This window comes from Mastomys coucha, unplaced genomic scaffold (assembly GCF_008632895.1).
Source record: "Mastomys coucha isolate ucsf_1 unplaced genomic scaffold, UCSF_Mcou_1 pScaffold22, whole genome shotgun sequence".
In the NCBI taxonomy this organism is placed as follows: Eukaryota; Metazoa; Chordata; class Mammalia; order Rodentia; family Muridae; genus Mastomys; species Mastomys coucha.
Window position 1 is genome coordinate 112,378,843 of NW_022196905.1, and position 6,051 is coordinate 112,384,893.

The window sequence follows — 6,051 nt, forward strand, 5'->3', positions numbered from 1 at the left end:
GAGAGAGAGAGAGAGAAAGAAAGAAAGAAAAGAAAAAGAAAAAGAAGCAGGCATAGCAGTACAAGTTTATAACCATCTTGAAGACATGGCGGCAGATCTCCAAGGCTCACCAGCTGCTCAGCCTGGTGACAAGCCTCTGGGAAATAAGGGACCCTGTCACAAAAGTCAAGGTGGCCTCCTCCTGAGGAATAACACCTGAGGTTGACCTCTGGTCTGCACACCCATGAGTACACATGAATGCACACACCTGAACATGCCTATACCCATGTGTGCGTGTGCGCATGTGCACACACACACACACACACACACACACACACACACACAGAGGGATGGATGGGATGGATGGGATGGAGGAATGATAAACAGTTTAGGCTCTCTAACAGTTAATGCATGCAGAATCATGTCCTGCATCTCTGGCTACACCCATGCGCACACACACACACACACACACACACACACACACACACACACACACAGGGATGGATGGGATGGATGGGATGGATGGGATGGATGGGATGGAGGAATGACATACAGTTTAGGCTCTCTACCAGTTAATGCATGCAGAACCATGACCTGCATCTCTGACATTACCTCTGTGTTTGTTTATCTCTCCAGGTCCTTGTACAGATAAGGATGCCATCTTGACCAGCCATATACCACAGAGGGGCTCCGAAACACAGAGGTCCTTGTGTTTCCTTGGGCTCCAGGGTGTAGACCTGGGGCTGATGTAGAGCCTGAACCAAGACCTGACCTTGCTCACAGGACTGCCTTACCCTGTCTAGGAGCAGGTCAGAAGCCTTGGCTCTGTACAGGATGAGAAGTTTCTCCTTCACGTTTCATTTCATCCTCCCTCCTTCCAGGAAGTCCTGACCTCCCTTCCCCTCCCCCTTCCTCTTCCCCTTCCTCCCCTTCTCTCTCCTCCTTTCCTTTCCTTTCCTTTCCTTTCCTTTCCTTTCCTTTCCTTTCCTTTCCTTTCCTTTCCTTTCCTTTCCCTTTTCCCCTTCCTTTCCCTCCCTTCTCTTCCATTCCCTTCCCCCTTCCTCTCCCCTCCCTCTTCTTCCCCCTTCTCTCTCTCCTCCCCCCTCCCCTTCTCTCCTTTTCTTCTCTCTACCTCTCTTTTCCTTCTTCCCTTTCTCCCTCCCCTCTCCACCCAGTCTCCTCTCCCCATTCTGCACTTTTCCCCCTGCTCCCTATATTAGCCTCCTCTTTCTTCTTCCCCAGACTTTTAGTGAACACCTCTCCTAAGCCAGACATTGCTCTAGGCTGTGGTAAGACATGGCTGTGTCCCCACAGTGTGACCTCCTGTGACAGAGGTGTTTAGTGCTCCTCAGCTGTGAGAAGTTAATCAACTTGGTTAATCAAGGCTGATAAATTCAATTCTTAATTTTTTTGTTTTTTGTTTTTAAAACAAAACCAAGCATTTCCCTCTGTTGACATCGGCAACATATGTCTTATCGGGAAGCTGATCATGGTCAGCACCACCATTGCTGAATTTAACTTCCACCTGCATTTTGCTGAATTCATCCAGTCTCTCTTTTCTGCAGAGATCATTCTTAAAATTTATATTATTAAGCTCATACCAGGTTTATATTTGTTCATCCTTTTTTTTTTATAGCAGACACGACTGTCCATCAAATAGGAGGGCAGCTGTCATCCATGCCTTAGTTCCTTCACCTCTTCCTTCATGTAGCCACCCAGCAATTGCTTTGGGCAGGTAATTACCATTGGTGTGGTAGCAGGGGCACCGGGGTCGTCCGAGTTTGCTAGCACACCTGCCTTCTCAGACCTCGTGACCCAGTGCAGTGAACAGCACACAAACCAGGCACATGAGATACCCAGAGATGAGACTGTCACAAACACTGTGGAGGGAGAAGGAGAAATCTGTCTGCACATGTGTGTGTCTGAAGCCAGGGATCACCTTTAAGCATGATTCCTCAAGGGTCCTTCAGGCCATTTCTTGAGATAGGATCTTTCACTGTGACTGGTGCTCCTTGATTCTTTTAGGCTGGCTGGCGGGTGAACCCCAGGGATCTGCCTAATTTTACCTCTCCGGCCCTGAGATTAGAGGCATGTCTATGACACATCTCTTTGTTGGTTTGTTGAGACAATCTCACTATGTAGCTCTGGCTGGCTGGAACTCGCTATGTAGACCAGGCTGATCCCAAACTATAAAGATCTGCTGCCTCTGCCTACAAGCCAATGGGGATTTACTCAGGTCTCCATGCTTGCACAATAAACACTTTACTAACAGAGCTACCTCCTCTGGCTCGAGAAGGTATTTTCCCTCAAAAGATGAGTGTAGACAAACTGGTCTCTTGGAGAAATGTGGTGTACATCTGGGAAAAATGGACCGAGTGGACAGCAGTGTAAGTCCATTGTGACACCTAAAGGTCCCTAGCCTCCTGCTGTGAACAGTCGAGACCTTGAGGAAGGAAACCCTCTTGGAAAATCAGACATGTCTGCGAGGGACTTTCCCTAAACTCTCCACAGAAAATCATTCCCAGGTCCTCAGTGTGAGGGACGGGGAAGAGAGTGACTGTGGTCTCCCTTCCCCAGCCAAGGATCCTGTTTCAGCAGGGTCTTGGCCCTCCTGGTCCAGGCCAGCATGTCAGATGCCACCTCACTCAGAGTTCTGGAATGTCAGGAGGGAAATGATCTGAGCAAGTGTAGCAAAGTAGATTCATTTCCTCTTGTCCACTGGGAAGGGCTGGCTCACTGTTGCTGCAATGAGACACTACGACCAAAAGCAAGAATTGATTCCGGCTTGCTGTGCCAGAGGGATAAGAAGCTACCACAGCAGAGAGGCAGCAGCACAAGCAGGGAGCTGAGAGAGCACATCTTCAGCCATAAGCATGAAGCACAGAGGGGCCAGGGGAGGAAGCGGGGGAAGGCCAAGGAGAGGGACTAGACAGAGAGGCAAGAGGTACACACCCAGCCTCCAGTGACATAATCTCCCTAGGAAGACAGTATCTCCTCAACTTTCCCCAAACTATGCCACCAACTGGTGACCAAGCCTTCAAATGCCTGAGCTTTTCAGACACATTTCTCATTCAAAGAACTACATATTTCTCAGACAACATCTTTCTGGCTGTTAGCAAAGCAAAAGCCAAACACCCACCTACAAGCTATCCAGGCTGCTTCCAGCCGCCATTCCAGGGAGCCCCGTGCAAGGCAAGAAAGGGCTCCCTCTCTTGTGTTGTGCATTCATTAAGAAATCAAACCTCTGAGGAAATCTGAAGACAGTGGCTCATGTCACCAACAGCCTCAGGAGCTTGTGATCCCCAGGGAGTGGGTGGTGGTATTGTCACAGATGTTAATAAACTTCTCCTGGGAACTGCTGTACAGGAGTTTGCTTTTCTTGTGTATGCATGTGATTGCCTGGGGGGGGGGCCTGTTGACTGGGTGCTGGTGTCTACACACACAGTGCATGTACAGGTGAGAGGATAACTTTGAGTGTCAGACCAACTCATTTTGTTTGAGAGACAGTCTTTTATTGGCTTGAAACTTCAACCCATGAACCAGGCTAGATGGCCTGAGAGCCTCCAGGGATCTGTCTGTCTGTCTGTACCTCCCATCTTTCCTTTGCTGAGATTACAGGTGCATACCATTTTGCCTGGCTCTTTATGTATATTCTGTGGACGTAAACCCATGCCTTCAGCCTTATTGACTGCGGTCTCTCTCCAGCCCCTCTCTCAGATTTACATTCATAGTCACAAGATGGCCGTGTCCTACATTCCCAGAGCAGGGGGAGATGGATAGAGAGGGAGGAAAGATGCCTTTTAGCACAGCTGTTTCTTAAAAATAAACTTTCTAATATCTCCCCAATAGACACTGATGCTTCTAGAATGAACCATTGTCCTATAGCTGCAAGGGAAGCTGTCAGCCTGAGTAGTGAGCTGTGCATTCTCTGCCTAAAAATGGAGTCCAGGAAGAAGGTAATGGAAAGAAATCTTGGTCTCTGGTCTGTAAGTTGGCTCATTTGCTGTAGACTCTTTCCCATTTCCCATATAGAAATCACATCCGATAACTCGCAACTTCAACATCCACAGATGTGAGACAACACCATTCCCCAAATCCACTGGCAGGATCAGGGCAGTGAAACATAGCTCTGGGTTTTTTTGTTTGTTTGTTTGTTTGTTTATTTGTTTGTTTTCTGAGAAGCTCTAAGACTAATATCTGCAAAAGACTGGTGGCAGAGGAGATGCTGGGCACAGGTTATCTGCTAACTTGCTGGGGATCATATTTGTTGTGGGTAGAAGGGTTCTCAAGTGACTCCTTGCAACAGTCACTATTAACTTGTCTCCACAACAGAGAGGTGCTTTTGGTCTGGTAAAAGGGATGGGCTTTGGGGGTCTGGGGAGATGGCTGAGTGGATAAAGCACTGGCTAAGCAAATGAAAGGATCTGAATTAGATTCTCCGCATCTGGAAAGAAGCCACTGCGTCTCTAACCCCAGTGTTTCTACGCCAAGATGGGAAACACAGCAGGGAGACTCTAGAAGCTGGCCTGGTGTACACAGAACAAGAGACTGCCTCTCACACAATGTGGAAAGTCAGGATTGACAAGCAAGGTTGGGTGTTGTCCTCTGAGCCCCACGTATGCACCATGACAGGTATGTACAAACACGGAAATGAATACAAGGAAAAATAAATAAAACTTAAGATGGAGGCAGATCTGGGATTTGGATGGGTGGTCCCTGCTCCGAGCTGCCAAAGGGATGAGCTCAGCTGAATTCAGTGGCTTGACTCTCCTGCCTCCAGAATCCAGCGCACATGCCTCTCCTCTTAGTCACAGCTGCTCCTCAGGACCCCATGCCCACCTCCTCGCTTTCAGAGCAGGTTTTGCTATTCTTCTAGGCCAGCAGTAAAATGACATTTATGAGGATTTTTTCCCCTTTGAAGTGAGACTGTTTTCACATTTCACTTTAAAGCAAGGGGAAAAAAACAAAAGCCCGGACAGATAAATAATGGCAGCCTGGAGAGGTGGCCTGACGCATGTGGTGGGCGCCTGCTCTGATCTGTCACCATGATCATCATTGCAGATGGAAAAAAAATCCTTTGTCTCCTTTCAAGTGACTATTAATTCCTTGCCTCTACCTTAGCTCCTGTTAACCTACTAAGGAACTGGTCGGTTATCTCTGCCTTCCAATCTTTCTCTTCCATCCCCTCCTCTGCCCTTCCCTCTCCTCCCTTCTTATACGAACCTCATAGGGCAGATATTTTCATCTGCCATTCCTTTGTTTATGTCCTAATATCTATGAAGGGTCCTCAATAAATGTTGGCTGTATATGTGCGAGAGAGTATGCCTTCGTGTGTGACAGCCACCATTATATAATGCCACTGGAAAGGAGCTTTATCAAAGGCAGTCTTGTGATATAAATCGAAGAGTCTCCGAGTGTAAAGGGTTGGCTCCTGGGTAAAGAACGCTCACTTCATAATTGTGAGGACCCCAGAACCAATCTAAAAAGCTGGGTGTCCGACAAATGTCTGAAACCTGTTTAGAGAGATCAGATCCTTTTCTGGCCTTCGAACAAGCATGAGCGCATAAATAAACCAGATCTTTAAAGTTGTTACCATCCATATCTACCCGGAGATGGCAACATTCATCTTCAAATCTGCCAAGAAAATCTGTCTGGATTTAACACTAGAAACATTCAACTGTGCTTTGTTTATAATGGATTAAATATGCTTGGACACAAGAGACTTGTCCAGTCTTTGGCAAATGGTTGATTTATTTAAAGATGGTCATACAGAACAGGGGGATGCACGCTTTCATGCTTTCTCTAGAAGGCTACGTTTGTTGATACATATGCTAGGTCTGATGGGCCATAGGACCTTGGTCACAGCGGCTCAACTTCGGGGTGACAGTGTAAAGCCGCTATAAGGAACGTGCAGATGGACAAGTACTTGCGTGCAGATCAAGGTTTATCTATGAATGCTGTGTTGGCTAGTTTTGTTGTTTGATTTAACACTAAATCTAGTCACCTGAAAGGAGGGGGGAGGACTCAATTGAGAAAATGCCTTCATGAGATCCAGCTGTAAGGCATTTTCTT

The 6,051-nt window shown here is 47.3% G+C and overlaps 1 long non-coding RNA gene across 1 annotated transcript in view; it reads left to right on the top strand.

Annotated features, from left to right (window-relative positions):
- LOC116070867 overlaps positions 1-933 on the top strand; it is a 9,233-nt gene extending 8,300 nt beyond the window's left edge. The window contains exon 3 of the long non-coding RNA XR_004110603.1: positions 616-933. This is a non-coding gene — a long non-coding RNA (uncharacterized LOC116070867). The remainder of the gene's footprint in view (positions 1-615) is intronic.
- The last annotated feature ends 5,118 nt before the right edge of the window (positions 934-6,051 follow it).